The 23,617-nt window shown below is 41.9% G+C and overlaps 1 long non-coding RNA gene across 4 annotated transcripts; it reads right to left on the bottom strand.

Moving 5' to 3' along the window:
- Nucleotides 1–568: 568 nt before the first annotated feature.
- LOC136023092 (uncharacterized) lies at nt 569–23,410 on the bottom strand. Of its 4 annotated transcripts, XR_010616464.1 has the most exons (5): nt 23,289–23,410; nt 21,894–22,097; nt 5,623–9,591; nt 4,906–5,041; nt 569–3,060 (listed from the first exon to the last, which is right to left on the bottom strand). It is a non-coding gene; the product is annotated as an uncharacterized LOC136023092 (long non-coding RNA). The 4 variants fall into 4 exon arrangements; XR_010616467.1 differs by lacking the exon at nt 5,623–9,591; XR_010616465.1 differs by lacking the exons at nt 4,906–5,041; nt 5,623–9,591 and having other exon boundaries at nt 569–1,373; nt 2,896–3,060.
- Between the last annotated feature and the right edge of the window lie 207 nt (nt 23,411–23,617).

Below are 23,617 nucleotides of genomic sequence, written 5' to 3'. Positions count from 1 at the left end.
ATCTTGAGCACTAGGGATCCATTTAATGGTGTTCACAGTCATTCAGCTCTTTCTGCAAAGTCAGTATCCCCACCCTTGATAAGACTGGCAGGTTTCAGTCCAAGCTATAGCTGTTAAATGTCTTCACAAGCATCAGTCTGGCCTTGAATGGAAAGAAATTGAGGGAAATCTACAGGAACCTTTGGGTAGGACTGCACAGAACTGAAGGGAAAATTGGAGGTAGATTTATACACTGCTTCATTTCTGTCTTCTTTCGGGGCAGAAGGTACAAGGCTGTTGCAAGGCTGAAATTGCTCTGTCATGTCAGATGAATTGTCAACAAAAAGCACTTGGCTACTCCACAAACATAAGAGTAATTTTCTGCAAAGCTTTCAGATCCAAGCTTCTAAGAAAATTATCTACTTATTTCAGTAGGAAATAAAAAAATTAAAGTCATTAAAATGTCCTGTTAGTCAGGACATTAAATTTAGGGTGAGAATGTGTTTCATAAAAGAAAACATTCCAAACAGCGTGAACATTCACAGTTTAGAAATAGCATTGTATCATGAACTGCCCTCTTGTACAGCAATTTTCCCTTTAAATGCAAGCTTTTTATTGAAAAACAGAGCACACAAACATGCTGCTTTGACTTCACAAGGTGTGGCACAAATTAAGAAGAGCCTTTAACACTGAACATGCAACTCTTATTACAGTTGTGCCCAGAAACCATATTTCATATATGCAGGACTGTTAGAGCTATCTTGAAAAAGTACTTCAGCAAATGAGTCGTTTCCTGCTTTGCACTGTAATTAACCATTAGAAATAGATGTTGCTCAATAGCTCCTGTAAAAAACATCTTTTTCTTGGACTTCTATCACAACTAGGTTTAACCCAGCCAATCTGATTCTGAAAGTGAGGGTTAAAGAGATTATTCTTACCCTGTGCAATACAGTTTTACTGGTAGTGAAAGCTGAAAAAATATAATCAAACCTATGTTTTGTTGAATATTTTATAGATATCATGAAAGATATCTCCCCCACTGTGTTTTTAAGGACTTATTTCAGAAGTAATATTTTAGGGCTTTACCAAAAACTGTTGGATGTTTTTTTTCAGCTGGGTGTTGAATACCAATGCTTGTGACCCATCTTCTTCCAAACATTTGAGTTAAACTGACATAAAGCAGAATGCTCCAGATAAACCCTCAATCCAGTGTAATTTAATGCCAGCCTCACTCCTGTTTTAACTTGCTCCTTACATTGCAAACTGGCCAAAACACATAATGAACAAGAGAGGGAGCTCTTTTGCTGCATCTCTCTGTAGAAGCACGCTTGGTTTCCTTAAAATTCAGGGCTGTCTCCAGGATTTCATAACACAGGAAACAGAAGTTATGTGTTCTGCAGAGGATTAGATATTGAGCAACTCTGTTACCAAAAAAACAAAACAAAAGCAAGCAAACAAGCTCCATTTGCCTTCTCTTCCAAACAAATAATGACTCTTTAAAACATCACCTTTCATTCTCTGCTGAAGGGCTTCCCTCCCCCCCAACCTCTCCCTTTCTAAAAGGTGAAGGGTGGCAAAAAATAACCTCTTACAAGGTTTTATTATAAAAATGGAGAACCATGCAAGGTTCCTTTTCTCCGATTACTCCCGAATTGCCCGACTCAATGCTAAGTACGTTTCTGCTCTGTCACATTATCACTTCACTGCATTCACCAAGCTTTAGCTTCCCTGGGCTCCATGCAGTGGGTACATTATACCAATAAAGATCAGATTACAAGAACCAGGCAGCTTGATCCATTGAAGCTGTGGGGCTTTAGCAGGCCGGTTACCTGCACTCTGATGCTCTATAGCTCCAATAAGTGAGCCACATCAGCATGTCCTCCCCATGCACACCCAGCCTGGATCACGACTTGGGTTCCAGCAGCATGATGGTGGGGATGGCACGAGCTCAGGCAATGCTCAGCATCACTGGCATGCTAGACCTCAGTGGAGAAAACTCATAAGTGTCTGTTGCTGCCTGTCTTCGGGAAGGCACACCACCGCTGCTACCCAAGAGAGGGCAGCCCGGGAGCAGTGATGTCCCACGTTTCCCATCTGGCACCTCTTCAATTTTGGGGAAAATGGTAATAATTATAAATAGAACAAACAAATGAAGGATGAGCAGGGCTGGTGAGCAAGCACGTGTGCTAGGAAGGGTTTGAGGGAGCACACACTGGGCTTTCCCAAACCCAGCCACATCACTATCATCTGTCACAGCACCCAACTGCAAACTCAGACCCCACTCCTTCCCAGCAACAGGCTGGATCACAGCGAGGAAAGGATCAGGCTTTTGAATGGCAGATGCATGGTCCAAACCCAACAAAATCAGTAAGCATTTATCTGACATTCACTAACACCCTGCAGGCCATTTAGGCGTGAACTTTGTGCTGGATTTTAAACTGAGACATGTTTGCTTAACATAGACAGAGGGCAAACCCCAGGCTCTGAGGGAGGATGTGCATTTTAAAAACATCATTCAGATCTCAGGAAAACTGCAGCAGTTGCCTCATCCATGTCTGTGCCTACTTACACTCCCTCCTCCCAGACAACCCCACCCAGAGATGGCTGCTGTCCCAAGAAGTGCTTTACCTCAGCACAGCTCACTGCAAGCTGTACTCATATTCCTGTTCTGTTTCAGGCTTTTTTTCTCTTTCCTAAGGGTACCATTTAGTGAATGTTTGACTGAAAAACAGCAGACACCTATTCCCCAGAAGTTACAGAGATGGCAAGCTACACTGTAAACAAACCCGGTCTTTGCTGGACTCAAACATCGATGATGCTCCTTGTGCGTCTGTGCAGAAGTGGACTGGTGACCACAATCTACTTTATTTTTCTCCCTGTGACACAAAATAATGCTCAGTCCCCATAAATACTGACCTCTCTCCACTCTCTGACTGGAACTTGGCAGCTCTGCTCCTCATGGAGAAAAGTCTGAGCCAGGAGATCCCTGAGGCAAGGCGTAGCTGCTCCTGCTTGCAAGGTCATGTTGTTCAGCTGGGGGCTGCATAGTGACCTGTGCTCAAGCAGACTGCTCAAGGGCACCTGGAAGGGACCAAGAGATGGAGTGAGAGTGTGGCACTTAGTTTAGCATTAAATTACTGAGAATAACAGACTCTTTTGCATTAGGGTTCTTGGAAGGTGGTAGAAGGGTGAGACGATAGCGGTTTCCTTGCACGTAAGGATACCAGAGGGTGAAGGATTAGACATAAAGTGCTATAATAAAAGTAAATGCTTAAGATGATGGTTATATTCATTATAGTCCAGGTTTGCACAATACTGAGGCCTCAACTCCAGCAATTTTAAATGGACAATACACGTAGATGCCTTTATGAAATGCTATTTGGACACAGCAGTGTGTAGGAGCATCCAAACACCCAAGGCGACAAGCCTCTCCCTATGAGTAAGTTTGGGCAAAATAGAAGAAAAATCCTGAGGCCTGGCAAACCAAAATGTGTATACAGGGAGGTGAGCCCAAACCAAACAACCGAGGATCGTGAGCACTGATACAAAGGATATGTACCTCATCACAGCTATTCCCAAAGAGAGATTTTCCTGTTCCTATTTGAGGTCAGGATGTGTACAAAAAACAAACCAACATATGTAACCGATTACAACAAACACAAGGGAAGGGCGTGGGCAGCTACCAAAAGCCAAGAAGTGTAGGATGTCACAAGCAAACGTACAGACCGGTGGACCCACAACACTTCTCTAAGCAGAGGTAAAGCCTTTCCTGGGCAGAGACAATGGTAACCTCAGACCATTTCTAAATGTTTGCCAAAGGATCTGGCACCACATGAAACATAAGTGAAATTCCTGCTCCCACAGGCTGAACTATTAAGTATTGTGACATGTTTAGGAGGCCAACACAATAGAACATGGATTGGTTATTTAACCAGAGCTCCATGATGAATGTAGAGCAAACCTAAATGCAGAGCTGAAGCCAATAAAATACTTGAGTAACTGCAGATTTGGCCCAAACAACTTTGTTATGCAGATTTCAATCACTGCAGTGCAAATTGGTTCCACTCAGACCCAAGCACTTCAGGCACTGTCCTGGGGATATGGGGGAAGCAGGAGGTGAGGGAGGGCAGGCACTTCAAGCAGAGGACATGTCTGAGCAATGCATCTCTGGGAAAACACTCCAGTCATTAGATCCAGATGCAATGACCACCATCTCCTCCTCAGACTGCGTTTGCAAGACAAACAGCTAGGTGCACAGGATCCATATGCAACACCCAAAAGGATCTTTGTTTTCCTGCCTCTTCTGGCAAGTTCTGCCCTTCATTTTTTGCCACTTCTTATTCACCATCTGTTTCATTTTAATCTAAGATGTTATTCTTCACTACAGGACAAGGCTTGAGGAATGTCAAAAAGGCCATGTCCCAGAGGAACATAGGCTGGTAGTGAACACATTCCTATGTACCAACAGGTGGTGCAAGGGAAGGCAAGGCTTCTTCCACCTTCTCCATAGAATCACAGAATCCCAAGGGTTGGAAGGGACCTAAAAAGATCATCTAGTCCAACCCCCCTAGACTGCTGCTCTGCTGAAGGGATTGTCTTCCACTACCATGGAAGGGATGGAAGGAGACAAGAGGAAAAGCCTCAGTCCCATCTCTTGCTGGCTGCACAGCTCCCATTCAGTAGAAGACATAGCACCTGTTGTTCTTCAAAACGTTTGCAGTCTGTAGGCTCTTTATTTCCAATTATTTCCATCAGTGCTGGAACTGGAAGTCAAGGCTCCCGGAGACTTGTATTTTGTGACTGGTTAAAGCTTGTATAATTCTTATATTTAACAAATTCTCTCCGCTGTATATGTTTTCTGATACCAAACAGTGCAATGCTGTGGTCAGGGCACTTAGAAAATGGCTTTTTTCCTTTTCCACTCACCTACTTCGGTGAAACTTCAAGAACATGGTTCTCTTCAAGATCCACCCCTGTCTGTCAGATATGGTTGAGGATGGCTGAAGGGTCAAAAACCTGGAGATGCAGAGACTTGGACAGGCACGGACTACTCTGTATCTGCCTGAAAAAGGCAAAAGCGCGCGGCATGTCTCAGCAAGAAAACCCCAACGTTTCGTAAAACCCTCTTCTCCCATCTCTGCTTCTCTGTCTCTAAAATCAGTTACAACAAAGGCACTATTGCCCATGAGGTTTCTCATAATCAGGTTTCTGTCTCTGGAAGGCATCACTTTTCCACAGAGTACTGGATGAAATCCAAAGCACAAATTATGAGATCCGTATGAGGGAAGCAGATGCTTCTAGGCAATGTTTATGGGGAAGAGAAAATCTTTGGGGAGACATTGAATTACGTTTTCTTTAAAACAAATACTTAAACTGTACAATAAATATCCAAAATATGAAGTGTAAGAATAAGGAAGTAGAGACAAAGGTGTGTGTATCTTTGTTAAAAAAACGTATAAAAGCATTTACATAGATCATATGCATTTTAGTGACTTGATACATTGGGGAAGTTTTGTGGATCTCAGGAAGTCCCTCTGACCAGTGATGCTACAGCGGAAAGCATAGGATCTTCAGCCATCCTGGAGCTGTACAAGGCTGCCTCAATTCCCTAAACCTCACCAGCCCATCCCTGCAATTGCTCACCTTACACCAGCAACTCCAAGACTGAAAGAGAAGAAAACTCTGATGAGAAGAGCCGCTTGTCCCCATTTCATGGAAAGATGCTTTGTTTGCAGCACTGATTTGGTGCAATCACAAGCTACCTTTCAGATAGCCTTTAAAGAAGTGTTAGCCAGGGTATCTCCTGAACTCTTATCAGGATGGTTATTTTTCTTGCAGTGCAGCATCTGAGGCTAGGAACTGAGTGCCAAGTGAGGGAAATGGAGCTCCTCTGACCATTTGTTTTGTAGTTCCCATTATTCTTCACATTGTTTAAAATGAAACTGTACAACAGCATTTTTTTGCCAGGGAAGAAACTAACCACATAGGAGGAGCTGAAGTACAGTCAGCATTTGCAGCAGAGGAGCAAATGGCTGGCACCCATTTGCACAGTAGCCCTGCAGTCTCATTTGAGAGGTCATCTTGGCACAAGAAGCCATTTCTGCTTTGGAGAGCTTATTCTTTATGTTGATACTGGGCCCATACTTCAGATGATGTATTCATCGTTTTCTACTCAGAAAGATGACATTAAGAACTGGCAGAGCTTAACAGAAGCAAAGTCCTTGATGCACTGCTCTTGAGTCTTCATTTTCTACACTACTGACTGAATGCTACTGCACTGGTCTCAGTCTACTCCTAAGCCTCAAAGTAAATAGATGTAATTGCATACTTGGTTAACTTTAGCACCAGTGGAGAAGAAAACATTCAGAAGTCATCATCACATTATCCAGAAGAGCAGAGGCTTTCCTGATCCACATACTGGGAAATATGTGTAATATGGGTATTGGAGAGGGGCTCAAACTGTCAGTTGACTCCACAGGGCACTGTCTAGTCCAACCAGCCTAATGAACCCAAATGCAGGGCTGGTCATGCTGGACGTGGGCTGACCCCTTGCACAGCTACTTCAGTGTCTCACCAGCATTTTCAGCTGCCAGACAGTGATTGTGCCTGAGGATGGCTCCAAGACAACCATGTTTAGACCACATACAACAGAGGGAACCTGCAGCCTGGATAAAACACTCACAGACATGTCAACGCTGACTTCTTTTAAACAAAGTGAGGGGATAAGAGAACTTCAATGTAGGTTTTCAGAGTCAACATGCTTATTTTAGCAATTGGTGTGCTCCAAAAGTGTTCATAGATGCTGCAATGATAGCGTAGAGCTGTCCATGGCATCTCAGCTAGAAGGCCAGTAAATAGGCAGTTAAAGCAGGTGATGTTTCATGTGTTAATAAATCAAGACCAATAAAAATCATGCAAATCTTCATCAGAAATTATTCTGAGCCCAAATTCAGCCTAGGTACTTTCAGAGAACTGTAGGAGAAAACCTCCATAGACTTAATACTTCTATCTTCTATAAGCACAGCTTAGAATTCATGTTGCCAGATAGCTGGAATGAAGTGGGGTCCTTCTTGACCACTGTTTCTTATATTATTTCTAACTATTTCTTAACATTAATCTAATACATGGTCTTTCTACTCAAGTTAAAGAGAAGTGCACCCATGTCTATTGAGGTCTTGCTAGTGAAATATTGATGATTCTTCAGGGTTACCACATTCTTAACAAGCAGTTTTACACTGCTGTTGCTGGAGATTCAGCAATTATTTACCTGCATCAGTTACATTGTACAGACAGCTGTGAATGAAAGGGGAGTATAAAATGAGAGAAGTCAAAATTTCACTGTAGAAAGCAGTTAACTGATGTTTATAATATGGAAAACCGGAAGCATATTCAAAGGAGCATACAGATTCTGCTGATCTCTTTGACAAACAGTTTGAAACATGAAGATGTAAAACACCTATGGGGAAACCCACTGTGTTCTCACACTTGCTTTCTTCACCCACCACTGTTCTGTCTGCCTTTGCACATAGCACTAGGAACGATCAACCTTTTCCCTAGCATTACAAAGCAAATAATATTTTCCCCACCATCACCCAAGTCATCTGTTAGCTCATAGTGTCTTTCCCTGCTTTACTGCCTTCCTTATCCCTCTGTTTCAGCCCTGCTTGGATAGCAGCACTGCACTCCCAGCCCCTTTCTCCCCTGCTTCATGCACTATTCTCCAGAGTGCCACCAATCTGCCTTTAAAATTATTCAGAGGGATTTATGTTCAAATCTCCAGGCCTAGATTTCCCTGCTGGGCACCATCCCAAGGGAATGCTGTGGAGCTTAATTTAGCCATCACACCTGCAAAGTTGCAGCACACAGACATCGAGTCCATTAAAATTTCTGGGGTAGGATTACATTTTGTGCATGCACACTTTTCCCTTTGTATGCTTGCAAAAAACAGCTACTGGGGAAGCTGCTGTAAATCCACACTATCCCAGCAAATACTGGCTTTCCTGCTAAGCATATTTCCTCTAGCTGGTGAAGAATGATTATATAATTAATGCTTTATGTAGTATTTTGGCAATTTTAATCTCCTTTGAGAGCATGGATTTCTTCAGTTCATGCGTGTTTGGGATTCCCTTTAACCTCAGAAGGGATCTCAATTTTGACTCTTGCATGCACAGACAGGCTTGAGAGCATAAATCAGGAAAACTTTGAGTTCACAAAGATTCAAGGAATAATTTCAATAGGAGATGGTGTCTTTTTCAGAGACAGCTAGAAAAGAGCTTTATACTTTTAAACCAGTTTTTAGATGAGTGCACTCTAAGTGGCAGCTTTGGAAACAGTACAAAAATATCATACATTTTTCCCCTTCCTTGACTCTCCATTATGCTTAGGAAGAACTTTCAGTGAGGCCCAACTGAAAGAACAAATATGCAAAGGCAAAGAAAACAGATTCACAAACAGAAGTCCAGTGAACAAATGAACTACAGAGTCATAAGGAGTGAAATGTCTATGAAGTGTGGGAAGGAATGTATTACTGATGGAGCAGAACTGGAAGCTGCAGCGGGAGATGGAGTTAACTGGCTGTTGTTTGCAAGTGGGCATCACCTTTTTCTCCATCCCCCTGATGCTCAGTAGCAGAATATTATTTCCACCTGCAGCAAATCCTATCTTTCAGCAAGGAAGCCAGGAAGGACACATGTGAATTGAGTGTGTCAGGGGAGGTGCCTCGTAGTCACTGCCCAAGACCTAATCTCCAGCACTGCAAAGCACCAGAACAAACTGAACTGCACTAAAACCTCCAGCTTGCAAAGAGCTGGAAATGACTCCTTAACAGAATCACAGAGACACACACTGCCAAAACTGAGAGCAGCTCTTTCGGATTAGCAGGAGGGAGAGCCAGTAGCCCATTGCTGACAGTCACCCTGAGGGTCTGCTCTGCTCCTGTCTCCCCAGGGCACAGTCTGTGAAGGTTTTGTTTTCTGTTCTTGGATAAAATGACTTCTGCTAGACTGCTGTAAACCTATCCTGCTCAAGGACATCTTGTTTGTGTTAATCCTGTAGATTAAGCACACAGCTTTTCAGTTGCGGCTTTGCAGCTATTGTTGCCAGTAAACCCCTTACAAGGCTTGTGGGCCAATATACATTAACTTCAAGGCTGTCATTGCAATAGCACAAAGGAGTAAGAGCCTCCAAGAATCATGAGAACTGACTCTCACACCAAATATTCTATGTTAAAAAAATAGGTTGGAAGAGAATTGCCTCCTGTGATCTTCTCTACATTGAAGCATCTCAGCGGTTACTGGCAACAGGAGGCACCAAAGCTGAAGCTTGTGCAAATACGATGGTCCAGCATACACTGCAGGGGGAGCCCAGCAACAGCTGGAGCCAGAGGGGCTCTGAGGCAAGGCTGCTGCTTGGGCTCAAGCCCACTGAGCAGTCCCAGTGGGATGGTCACACCAACAGAGATAGCAAGAGCCAGGATTTCCAGTAACGTGCGTAGTCACAGCCTCCTCGCCTGTATTTGGCTTAGTCTTCGCTGAGCTTGCAAGTGTAGATTAAGTCATCACTCAAGCTCCAGGCATTTGTTGGCTTGCTGATGCTAACTGTGAATGGCATTACCTGTAAAACATTCACAGGAGGTTCCATGAGGGTAGAAAAGCATAAATAACTATGTATTATGGGATAATTTTATTTTTACAAATACACAGGAAATTAAGAACAGCTGGACTGTAAAATACTTCTTTGTATACCGTGGTTTTAATACAAGTTCCATCAATTCCCTGGACTTCAGTGTTCAGCAAAGACTCAGTACCAAAGAACTAGCTTTTAGTGGGTGTTTTCTTGGAATCAAAGCTAGTTAAAGCATTCTTGCTAACAGCAGGATTCTCACAGGCTTTGCTCATTCCACTTTTTTTAGACTGTTAATTCACTTTACAAACAGTCTGTGATATTTTCAAAAGAGCAATAAACCATGCAACAGATTTATGCAAGAGCCTGTTTTTGCTCCTCATGTTTATCCTGTAGCTTAGGCTCTCATTGAGCAAGAATCAGAAGCACCTCACCAAGTACAGTTGATCTCAGGCTAACAGAGAGCATAAAACACTATGTTAGCTCAGAGCAGTGTTTCAGAACCTCACATTTGCTCATCTCAGTGGGACTGTGAACGTCTTTAACATATCAGAGCATCCTGCCAGCTGAATGCACCTCTTGTGAATGCTGCACAGAAATGTGAAAAAAGAACAAACCCAAACTAACTTTTGTATCTAGTGCAGTGATGGTGCTGGCACACTTGAAGTTTCAGCAGGATCACATTCTGCACTTAGAAGAAATTCCAGTGTCTGGGTATTTCAAATCAAATCATCTACTGCAAATATTTCTGGACCCCTAAGACCGGGAAGTCCATGTTTTCCTTGCTAATAGAGCCTAACCTCACCCAGAGAGGACTTGAGCCTACAGCTGTCATTCCAGGGTTTTCAAATAGATTTGGCCACACTCCAAAAATATGGAAAAAAAGTTTTGCATGCCATCAAACCAGGGATGTTTTGGGATGTGCTATTTCCCAGCAGAAAGAGGCTAGGTTTGGCTTCCAGTGACTAATGAAGCTGTCATACACCACTCCTTCCTGCTGTTTAATAATGCTTTCAAAAGAGCACTTTATGGAGATGAATAGTATAGTAGTACCACAGCTGAGGAACTGGCATGCTGTCAATGAAAACAGAGGCCAGTTTACTAAGCATGGCACTGTATTTTTCATTATACTTCACAAAGGCTTGTTATTAACTGAAAATGCATCCATCATTAGTGGGTAGATATTATTTAATGATTAGTTCAGTACTGGTTTGAGACTTTATCTTTATTCCAATAGTCAGGTTTCAATGTAGTAGCAAAAACTACATGTTACTCTAGATGTTGATACTAACTTCAGTGTTTCTTAGATCCTGAATTTGAGGAGATTATATCAACCCTACCAGCAAAACTGAGATGGAAACACAGTCCATTCTTTCCTCTTTCTCCTCAGTGATATATATACGCACACAGACTGTATATAATATACAGTTAATAAGGGTGGCAATTCAGCTAATTCAATGACGAAAGCAGAAACACTACAGTTCCTACTTTCAGATCCAGGTCTCAGCTTCTACTTGGTGGAGTGATGTAATCTCAAATCCTCCATGTGATTTTTATGTTCTTCAATTGACTCACTCATCATCTCAGGTAATTGTGGGCACAGCAATATCACAGCTGTGCAGAACACTCATATCAAGCATTAGTCCTAGCCTGTAAAAACTTACTGGATGCTTTTTTCTACCCAGGTGGAAGTCCATAAGACTTCTACCTCAATGTTGTATCCTGGGCTGTCTCAGGAGAGTTCATTTGCTTATGAACTCTTGTGGGCCTTCAGCAGCAATACACCTCTACTCCCTTCTACTCTTGCTGCAAGATGCTGAGCATCTGAGAAAATCAAATACTCTCTATAGCCTTACAAGTAATCTTCATCACATGCTTTCAGATGTAAAGCAGGGAGACAAGAGACTGACACATCAGCTCTCCACAGAGAGCTCCATCAACATCAGCCAGAGCCCAAGATGTCTCCAAATGGGTTGCTGTGTGTGCATTTGAAAACAGATGGCTTTCAGAGCTTCAGCAAGAGATCATAGGGCTTATCTGTTCCGGGAAGTTCAGATGAATTAGTGCTATTTTCCTACTTTAGAGTTCCCTGAGTTTGCACAAAACCTACTTTGACTGTTTTGAGCATTTGCCAGCATTAGAGGTAGTATTACACAGATCTATCTTGTCATTTTGCTATTCTATGATGGAGAATAACACCTTGGACCACTTTAAATCAGTGTGACCTATGCAGTTCTGCATTTAGAGTGTTAACTACTAAGTGATCCAGGGAAGCATCTCATCTTGCACAAAGCTTAACTCCAGTCTTTCTTATTATGTGTTCCTTTACCCTTATTGAAAGGTGCAGAGTTGAAGGACTAGGAGTCAGCTAGCAGTTTCATCATTCTGTTACTGCTATTTTTAAACTGCTGGCCTAGAGATCCCAGTGCCAGATGCCAGACTGTTATACGTATGGAGTCACACAGACAGACAAATTTGGTTCAGTAGTTTCATGCAGCTTTTGATGCTAAAGCAAGCTAAACTGGGGAGGAATAACAGGAAGAAGTGGAATCAGGCAGTTACCTGTGTGAAACACCTCTCCAGCAGCTTCATTCAGTAAAGTGTTATTTCTGTCTTCCACCAACTGGCAAGTGGCAGTTTAGATAGAGCACTTGAATTGACCATGGCCACCATCCCAAAAAGCTGTGGAGTGCTCACATCAGAACTAATGTGTCAAAGCCTTTAAAGGCTGCACATCCTTTCCCAGACTCAGATTCTAACAAGCAGAAATCTAAATCCTGGAATAAGGGACCCTTGAACCTGTTAGGCAGGAAATGAGAAGCCTGCATCTTCCTAGAACCTACAAGGACCAGGCTTTTTATTTATTTGGGGTTTTAATTATTGTTTTTATTGGGGGGTGGTAGGGAGAGAAGGGCTTGATTTTTTTTTAGGAGTCTGGAATCGAAGCACAGAACCATTTGGCAACTTCCATAACATATTGAAGCCTTCAGGCTTCACAAAAAAAAAAAAAAAGAGAAAACAAAGATACAAGTGCTCTTTTGTTTACTGTAAGAAGGCAAAATGCTGTGTGCATTAGGGAAAACAGACTACGGAATATCCTTGTAATGGCTAGTCCACAGAGTGGGTTAAAAACCAAATGAGAACTGATAACATCAAGCCCCAACAGCCAGACAACTGATTCTATATTATCTACCACCATCCCTGCAACACAGTCCATTAAATATCCCAGTTTATAACATGGGTATTTCCCAAAATTATATGATGTGTAGAAAACACCTTCATAAAACCTGGTTTGTGTAAATCTCCCGTCTCATATCTCTGTTTATTCATGATCATACTACATCTTTTTGGCAACTACAACAGTGTTTTACACGGATAAGTAATATTTGGAAAGCATCCATAAATTTCCAACTGTCTCTAATGCAGTCAGCAGCTGGAAACACACAAACAAGTCAGTTAAAGAGAGACCACCAGCAAGAGCTGCCTGCCAGAATTTCAGGTTTTGATGTAGTGATCTCAGCACCCACAAACTAAACAGGGTGCTGCTGGATAAAACATCCCCTGAAGGTTTGTGGGCACTGCTAAAACACAGCAATTCCCCTAAATAAGCATTCTTCCCTTTGCACCAGCACCAAGCCACCCAGTGCAATGGCAAATGACACTGCCATCGCAGGTGCTGTCTTTGGACTGAAGAGTTACCCTTTGATTGCTAAAGGCTGTAACACACTGGTCATTAGGGTGCTGGGCTAGGTTGTTTTGTCTGAATTTCAATTTCAGTAGTATGATTTGGAAGGGAAAATTTCGTGTTAACAATATCACAACTGCTCGCAATACTCATGCAATACTCTGATACACGACAAAGCTCTGTTCTGTAACAAATCTTCATGGAAGGTAGCCATGTATTTTTCTCTTACAGTTGTTAAACTTAGCTGGTATAAGGATACTATAATTTCATCTGGGGAAAGTGCATCAAGGAAACAGCGTAACACATATCATGCTCAAAAGGGATAGTCTAGAAAAACTGATGGCTAAAAGATAATTGCTTCTAACAAATCATGGCTGGGATATTTGAAACAGGATCCATACACTTCAGTGCATTAAAGTTTCTTTAGATCCAAGTTTTCCATTAGAAGTTGTTCAAGCAAGCAAAAAAGTGCTTACTATTTTGTAGGAGCCACAGAACACAGTATCAACAAATTAACAAGCACATGCAGTCTTGCTGGGTGGTTGGAGAGCATAATGAAAACCAAAGGTCGATTTTGACCAATAGGTATGCATGAATAGCTGCAAGAAGTTAAAAAGCAAGGAAATCTTCATTCTATTTGTTAGTCACAAACCCACTGTCACCACTGCTGTCAGCTCCTCTGCGAAGGAGAAATGCCAAGATGAAATGCCATCTGAGCTGCTCCCTGCTTGTCCTGCAAAGTACTGGAGCCGCTAACAACAGCATCACATATTTCATTGCAAGGCTCCCAATAAACATTAAACTGCAAAACTGAGTACAAGAGATCTTCATTTCACACAAGGGCAAGACTGAAACCCAGAGGTTTCAGCCCATGTTATTTAACAGGTTTCATACTGACCCAAGGCAAGCATGCAACTTTGAGGTGCCTAGGATCTGCTTGGTCTCATTTCATACCAAAACAGAAGTCCAGACAGCTTCAGGAACATTTTTTCCTAAGTGGTTTTTCAGGTCCTCCAAGAGCTTGACAAAACAAAGTAGAAATAAGCTCTCAAAATAAAACTTGAGTTGAAACTTCACGTTGGAGCCATGGGCAGAGTTACAGGCACAGTTCAAAGGCTGTCTGTGTGATGGGGGGCAGCAATATACCACAGGCTTCAAGGGCAGCAAGACTTCGTTACCCCATCACAGTGCTCTGTGGGAACCAGTGAGCCTATATCGGACATCTTTCCTACCCAGCACTTATACTGTCTTGCACTCTCCGATCAGACAAGATTAGACTGTTAGAGAGGGTACTTTTACAGGGCTACTAGGAAAATGAAACCTGCCCCCCAGCCAACACCAGGCCCACGTTTATTAGTACACAATGGACTGTGCCTTCAGGTGGTGTAAATTGGTATTGCTGCATAGGACCCAAGAGAGTCACATTATACCTCCCAAGGGTCAGCCCATTCATTAAAGTGATTCTGTGTACTGCCAGCGCTCAGCAGAGCAGCTATACATGTTTTTTTACTAAAAGCATGCTTGTTATTTTTTCCTAGAAGATCATTGCTTTCAACTTTAGACCTTCCTAATCCCCTGACAGATGCTTTAACCACAAATTAGCTTTCATGCCGCAAGACATGCAAGTGACCACCAATTTCAGTTTCATCCCCAGAGTTTATGTTATGGGCAGTTTGCCCACATTGGAAAGAGTGCCTGACATCAGGATTAAATCAACTTCAAGGACTTCAGTAGCTGACAAGTCAGCTGTGCTTCCCTTCTTCACCAGTTTGTCAGATCTGGCTGAAATCCCACCCTCTTCCCCTTATAAATTGTATCCTGCCCACAGGTATGCTTACAAGATGTCCATTTTTAAAAACTTGAGCACCAGTTAACTTATTTTGAATGGAACAATGTAAAGGAAGAAGTAGCCCTAAACATTTGGATAAAGAAATCCCACATCGCTTAATTTTTCCTTAATTTTCCAGGACAAAATCAAGTCCATGTTATGGAAGGACAAGTTAATTCTATATCAAGATAGGCCTTCATTTCCAAAGGGAACTGCTTTCCTGCTGAATAACTACAGGGCTAGCATCACTGCTCTACAGACTTCAAGTATCACACAACTATAGGTTACCAGGATACTGAGCACCATCCTACATACTACACTTAAAGAGCACTAACTTGATAAAAGTGCAAGCAACAAAAGTTGATGAAATGATAAACACCGAGCAACAGGTCATAAGATGGCTTTCATTCTGATGATCCAAGGGTACTTAAAGCAGTTCGACCATGTGCGCTCCTAAATAGTCAGATGTTATAGCCTGGACATCCATATTGATGAGCTGGACTTGGATTTAACTTCACAAAAGTCAATAGGTACTACCCAGGAAAATAATGCAACACTATCTTACTTCATAACACTTAACATCTAGATATAGCAAAGCCTTAAACAGCTCTAATTAACCTTGGGCACCTCTTATTTCACATGGGTGGTTCAAGAAATGAAGTTAAGACAGGATGATGGCAGGTGAAGTATAGCACAGAGCACTCGGTGCTGGGGCAATGTGGGCATTAATGTTAACTCTCATTATGGAGAAAAAAAAAGCTGCGTTCTCTCAGGTGTTGCTGAGGGTGTTCAGCCTCCCAGAGGAGGTACCAAAAACTCCAGGAAGACACTAAGCCAAATGATACCCAGAAAACTCAACAGCTCATCAGATATGCTCATTTCAATCCCCAGGGTGGCAAAATGACTAAGGCAGAGATGAAAAGAATCCAGAAGGGCATGTTCGTCATTGCACAGAGCCTTCATGCAGACAAATCAGCAGGAAAATTCATCTGTATTGAAACAAATCACCATTTTTCCATGCAAACGTGTTGACTCCTTACCAGTGTTTTGACTGCGAACTACTGCACGCTGCCTCCTCTTCAGGAAATAATTTGCAAGTTTTTTCCTTAAAAATCCATCCTGTTCTACACAAACAACATCATCAGCTAAGAGCAGTAACTTGAATCAATTGGAGAAATGCAAGAAGCAGATCCAAGAGTAGATGTTGTCTGCCATATCTCCTTTTTCAGTGGAGCTGGCAAGACAGCTGCCTGTTGTTACAGCACACCCCAGGAAATGCTTAGCTGCCAAAGAGCCCAGAGCCAGCAAGGGATTATCAGCAAACAGAATTCACGCACCTGGGAGTCACACAGCTAGATGTGCCACCTTCGTAGGATGTTCATCTTCAATGAAACTTCATTTGCAAAGAAACAAAAAACCCTAATGACTTAATATTGTAATTATGATAAGTATTGGAATAATTTTGCAGTTTTGTGACTAGATTAAGTGGCAGTAGTTTTCATTTAATTGCAGTAATTTGTTGAAGGACTTATAAAACTGTCATAAACATAATACTTCCTATTGCACATTTAAACTATTCCTAAGTAGCGCAGGCTGAATAATACGTTAAGAGACCGGAACCCTCATAGCTGTAGAGATGTATAATGCAGAAGGTGTATATGACTTAATGATTTTATATGTCCTGTGTGATATAAAACACTGATTTCCTTCACTGATACCTCTAGTAGAGCAAAGTTTCTGCTGGGCAGCCGATGCTCCCTCCCACCACTGCATTTGTCCTTCACAAGCATGCTCTCATGAGCTGCTGGAAGAGTTTCTCTGCTCCTGGGTCAGTGTATGGGGTGATGCCTGGTGTCATCCCTTCACACTCTAGGCTGCACAGGGAGGACTGGACAGCAACAGCCACAGGTTGCTGAGCCACACTCCCCACAACTCCTTCATCCCATTCCCATAGACCCCATGCCCACTGCCATGAGTTTTAAGTGGAGTGAGGCCTGTGGCCCTAACTCACAAGAATACCAGCAGCAATATTAACAGGCTAAGGTTTCTTTTCTTGTTATCAGGATGGATGGGTGTCATGTATCCCACCCAGAAGCAATGGACTTGAGCAGCCCACTGAGTGGTAATGTGAAAGTCTCAGTGCCCACTGGGGATTAGACAGTCCAGAAGAGTTCAGCTGAGAATTATTCCTGCTAGTTTATATACATACTTATCATTCCTAGGTAAACAAGGTAGTACAAGAGTCACTGGAATATTTAAGAATTCAATAAATGACTTGAAAATCAGAAACAAAAACCAGACTGTGATGGAACTACAATAACAATACACAGGATTGTTTTAAGAACAAAAAGTGGCTGTGCAATCACAATACCAGCTCAGGGTCTGGAAATGGAAGTTAACAGACAGTGCTCTTTCCTCTATTTTTCATAAGTACAAGTTAGTTCTAAGGTAGTTTTATTATATTTGCATCATTTCAAGCTTACATTTGTCATAAATTAAGACCTGCTGTTCTACTGGATCCTGTTGCTTGCTGCACTACTGAAAAGCCAGGGTTAAAAATAAAGGTCTGTATTTTCCTATCCTGCCATCTGCTCCCTCACCACCCTTCTTACTCCATAACCTGAAAGATGCCCTGTGTGCTCCCGCCTATTCTATACAATACTTGAAATCTGCCAGAGAGTACAGTTCTGGAGTTGCATGGATCATCTAGCTCAGAGACAACCAGCTCCCTGCTATGGGGGTGGGAGACCTCAAGGTCAGATGCACATAGGGGGTAACAGCAGTGGAGAGCTGCAGCCCATTAAAAGTGAATTCTCATCTATTGACCTTTCCTGTAAACTCAAGCAAGTAAAATGAGTGGTAGCAATTCAGAAAGCTTCATCAGTCCCATGGGGATGTTGCAAGCAGTCTCCTCTCTTCAGGAATCCCTAGTGTTTAATTTATCTCCAGTTTTCTTGCCCAGACAAACTATTGAAAACCCAGAAAACTTGAGTCTAAAAATAGCTGTTTCCCAGCCTCTTAATCTCACTGAGCAATTTCCCAACTGTAGCCTCTTCTTCCTTATGCATTGTAGAGTGACTAAAGCAAATGCACTCCAGTGTTCAAATAGAAATAAAAATGGGGTGTTTTTTGTTTGTTTTAAGTCAGACTTAGTTTCAGCATAGTTGCAATGTACAGTTTTCCCCATGTACCTATTGCTCAGCTCTTGAAAGCAGAAATGTCCATAAATCAAAGAGATAGTTGCCTGAATATCCTTTATAGATTTTTTTGCAATAAAATGCCAGAAAATCAAAGTAGATTATTCTGTACGGAGACTGTACAACAAAACCACTCTATCAGTTTTTCTTGTCACCCTTTTTGAAGTATAGTCACAACCCATACTATTAATCACTAGATTAAAGCACTCATACACATAGGCATACACATAGTAACATTTTTCTCCCCTCGCTTGCTTTCTCTCAGGAAGCTTTGTGGGACCAGAAGATTGACAGAGAATCCCAGACTCAAGCAGTGATTATAGGGTGCTGATCTGCCCACTATCTTTTTATTCGCTCTTCCATTTCTAGCAACCAGCCGCCTGCATGATGCCTTCAGAAAAGAGCTCCAGACTGCACTAGCCAATCTGCTTGCAGACAGCACTGATGAAGCCAAGATTTAGTTTTTCTGAACCCATCAGTCCTCTTCTGTCACAGAATATGGAGCAAAATCTTCCTCTGAGGAATAAAAGCAAAAACAAGCCACACAAAACCCCAACTAACCCAAAACCTGCATCGGCTTCTCTAAGTTAAAAGCATTCAATGCTAAATAAAGGATCACCTTTCCAAAATTATTTGTGCAATAAAATATGGGAACAATTGTAAAAGTAGGTGTGAAACATGAGCCTTCTGCCATTCCAGGACAAACATACAGCTCCATCTTGCTGCCTCATGACTTTTTCCTCTATTGACTGGGGGACTCTGAATATTCTCCCCTGCATTCTGAGGTGCTGGAGATTGAATTTATTGGGGGTGGCTTGTACACGGATGTCTGTGGCACTCTCTGTGCAAGTGGGATACGCAGATTTCAATCTGTGCCGTACATAAGGGGTTGAATCCTTTGTTTCCAGACACTCTAGCTTGTAATATGAAATTGGAAAGCTGTCATGATGTTGTTCAAGCATCCTGCAGGTGGGATATTAACAGCAGTCTGGGAACAGCAGAAGTGGCCTTTGGAAAAATAGTAGCCTATAAAGGGGGGACATAATGCAGAAAACATGTCAGCCAGAAGAGTGGCCACAGATGCCTTGCATTTCGGAGAAACAGCTGGCCTTCCACGTTGTTTTTTCTCCCCTCACTTGGCTTCTCATATTGTTTCTGGGGCCATAAAACTTCAGTCTGGATTTTCAAGAACTCTCAGGGAGAGATATACAAAACAACCTGAAGTAAGCTGACACAGGTACTGGCAGCTGACAAGCCACCACAATAGCTTCCTGACAGCACAGGCCCCCAAGCCACTGTGCTTTGAAGCTGTTGTGCCACCCAGGAGCCCATGCCACCATCTGGTGAGATGGGCACCCCTAAAGATTGACATTCCTCAAGACCAAAGCCTCCATGTACCTGGAATCACCATGTTGCCAACTCCTGATCTAGTAATCCTCATCTCCCCTCTCTCATTCTGCTTTTGCAATTGTGTCTACAGCAGATGCTGGCTCCCTTCTGAAGCTGCTAAACCCCAAAAACTTAGTCCTGAAGCTGTTTGGAGAGAGTATCATAGCAACTGCAATCCTGGATGTCCTTCCACTAACTTCAGCTGCCTTTCCAACACGCTAACTCACTTCATGCTACTAGGCAGGAAACATCTGGTTCTCTTTGCTCAACCAAGTTTTCCTTATAAAGTGGTCCTGAACGTACAATTCTGGGTCAGTTTGAGCGTATACTACAAGATTTTTTTATTATTTATTTTTAATGTATTATATAAGTTGGAAGTGAATTATACTGGAATAACTTCAGGAGGTCCACCTAGCAATGGTTCTCTTAACACACATGGAAGCAATTTATTTCAAAAATGGGAGAATCTGAGTCCATTTGCACGGTTCAGGGTTTGTTTTTTCTCTTTTAAGGGCTTTTTGCTGCAATATTCCCAAGTAGAGATTAGCTTAAGAATTACTCACTAGTCAGATGCACACTGGGCTTGAGAGCACAATTACTCATGTTTTGATATTGGAGATTAATTCCCTTTTCTCCCCAGTGGTGAATTTGCCCAACACATACAGAGGCATATGTCTGGAGGAAGGAAGCCTTTTACTTCAGTCAATTTGATTCACACAAACAGTAGATGACAAGTTGGACTAGATGTCTAAGTATTTACTTTACCCTGTGCTTATAGGTAAGACTAATATATAATCAGTGCTTTTCACAGTACTGACACACATTGAGGGAATTTTCAAACAGTGTAAAACAATACTGTTAAAGCATACTTTGAAAAATAACTTTTAGCACCTTAAACTAGAGTCTTTAAAAAGAATCAAGTAGAAGTGAAACTTGAGCACTAAATTATGTTGTGACCCAGATACATATATGTAAACTGCAGCGAAATTTCCATTCTTTTCTCACCTTCAATATAAAAATGACCATGTTTAAATTATCTAAAATTTAAATTTTTTTCATAGATCCTTTTCAAAGAAAACACCCATTTACCAACTGAAGAATTCCTTTTCTTTATCTATTAAATCTGTTAAACTATCACAACACAGCAAGTTCACAGACAGTAGCTAAAGATGCTACCAAACTATGTTCAAAACTCTTGGGGAAAGTAAAGCATACCTTGAAGGACGTGAAAGTTAAAAGAAGACTTTACTAAAACCAGGCAGTACATACCCTCATTTATTAGAGGGAATGGGGGATGAGGGTGGGGAAGAAGGGGGAGAAGTAAGGCACATGCCCACATCACCACTCAGACCATTTCTGGATGAATGTACAAAATCAGATAACTGCTATCATTTCCAGAATTACTTCAGCTTACACAAGTGTTGCTCCTGGAAATGCTTCTAGTATGAAAAGGTATCAATAGGTCAGTGTAACAAATGGCAGGAGTTCAATACCTGTTTTGTGTTCTATTGTGAAGACAAAATTACAGCCACAAGACACTAAGAAGGTATCTGCAGAAAATATTTCTTTCTAAGGCCATATAAACCCATGCATAGAAAACTGGTAGCAATCAGAAAGTCAGTAGAAGTGTCTCTTACTATTCAGGATTTAAGATACAAATATTTGCACATGAGCTATCTCATGACTTCCTGTACAAGCATGAATTTTATCCTTCTCTTTTCCAGAGTAGAAAAGCCAATGAATAGAGGTATCAAGGGAGGAAAAAAAGACCACAAGACCCTTAAGTATTTTAAAAGAAAATAAAACCTTCTTCCCTTATCAGAATTTCTCAGTAAACTCACTGCACATCAATATCAGGGTAGAATCAGCATCAGCTGACCTTATTATGGAATTTAAGCCCACATCCATAGCATCATAGAATGGTTTGGGTTGGAAAGAACCATAAGATCATCCAGTTTCAATTGCCCTGCTGTGGGCAGGGACACCTCATATTGCCCAAGGCTCTGTCCTGAACGGAGCCCTGAACACTGTGAAGGGCAAAGCATTTACCCTTTGGGCATTTACCCTTTGGGCAACTTGTTCCAGTGTCTCACCACCCTCAGTCCATCACCATCCTGTCAATGCCATGGTAACTGTGTGTTTCCAACACCTTTTGGTTAACACAAAAAAGGGGGCAATAATGTCTTTAACCCACCTTTCTGACTTTCTCTGACACTTTGGCATTTCTGATTGCACATGGTACATGCATCTTCCTCAAAACCATCCGTGGCAGCTCTTTATTTTGGTATTCAGTAACTCCTTCAATTCAAAGCCATGTCTCAGGGCATACTTAGCTTTGCTGTATTCACTCAAATACCATTCCTTAGGAACAGTAACTCCAACAATCAAACATGCTTTTCTAAAAAGAATATAACAAGTACAGAAGAAAACCAAAAGTCAAATATTAACGGTGCACAGCTAATTCGCCCCTGTATCAGACCAGTGAACCACAGGAGCATTACTTTTTGCTGTTGTCCCACTTCCCACCACCAAGGCAAGCAGACACCTGAGGCTACAACAGGTCAATTCAGCTTACATCTAGGTATATTAGCACCCTAACTGAACTTCGTGACCTGCACCAAAAGCTCTGCTTGTGGCCCTTATGCAACAACTCCCTGGGATCTAGGCTTCAAGAATGAAAGACTCTGTGAGACTCAGAGAGCCTGTCTGCAGATGAAGGTTAACTTCGTTTTTACAAAGCTAAACAGACAAAGACAGCAGCTGCAGATGTACACAGGATAAGAAAAGCTTGTTCACATAACCAGCCCAGCAGCATTCTGCTTCCTGACCAAGATTTCTGTTGAGCAAGGCTACAGAGCCATACAACAGATCTGTCCGTATTCCAAATCAACAAAGCACAAGCCATTTCCTACTACAGAATAATTTAGAAGCTTTAATGTGCCTGTTGCATTCAATCTATATTGACAATCTTGATTACCAATCCACAGGATTTTGGCCTTCCTCCAGTGCATGGGATGCACTTTCCAGCTGTGCAGCGGAACCCTGTGCTAAAATAGCTCTGTAAGTGGGCTAAATGCAGTAGCAAAGATAGCTATAGCCGTGCAGTCAAAGCTACTGAATATTGCTGTGAACACCATATTTTCTATTTATCTACTCTACAGTCCGGACAACATTTGACACAACATTGCACACTACGAAAAAATAAAGTTGCTTTGGTTGGGGTTTTATAAGCCTTCTAAGCAACAACAAAGTAGAAAATAAACAGTATGCAATGACAAATCACTAGAGAGAATCACAGTAAGCATGCACTTAGGAACCACATTAGGCAATTTTAAGTCAATCTTTTGACTGCTTGCCTTGGCAGTTTCGGTGTAGCTCTTCCATTTCCTATTCTGTGCAACTTAAACCACCCAGTTTTACTCAGATAAAGTTCAATTGCCTCTTATGTTTCTACATAGTGACCAAAAGCTTGCTAAAGCAAGTTGAAGCAATAAAAATGCTTGTAAGTTAGCCTCCCAAGTATGCCATGCATTTTCAATCACAAGCTCACATACACACCTCATGCAAAAACCCAGCTTTTAACCTGTACCTTTTCTGTTGTAGATGTGGCGAATCCCTTCTTGCTTTCTGAGAAAGAAGTGGTACTTAGGACCAAGAAGGCAGCGTGTGAGGATCAGAAGCTGAGTACAGAGAAGAAAGGCAAACTATCTCTATCATGAGCCATTTAAAACCTGACCCCATCCCTGAAGCAGCTGTAGAAATACTGGCAATTACCTCAGAAACAAGAAGCAGCTGGGTTCAGTTCCAGATTCTTCTTAAGGTCTTATAGAATAAAGTGGGGCTGGAGGGGAGTGTGGTGTTAATAGGTTGTTAGTTTGTTTAAAAGGTCTTGTGGTTAGTGACTGAAGGGTTGAGGGA

Source organism: Lathamus discolor, chromosome 1 (genome assembly GCF_037157495.1).
Source record: "Lathamus discolor isolate bLatDis1 chromosome 1, bLatDis1.hap1, whole genome shotgun sequence".
Classification (NCBI taxonomy): Eukaryota; Metazoa; Chordata; class Aves; order Psittaciformes; family Psittacidae; genus Lathamus; species Lathamus discolor.
This window is presented reverse-complemented; position numbering and strand designations above follow the sequence as displayed.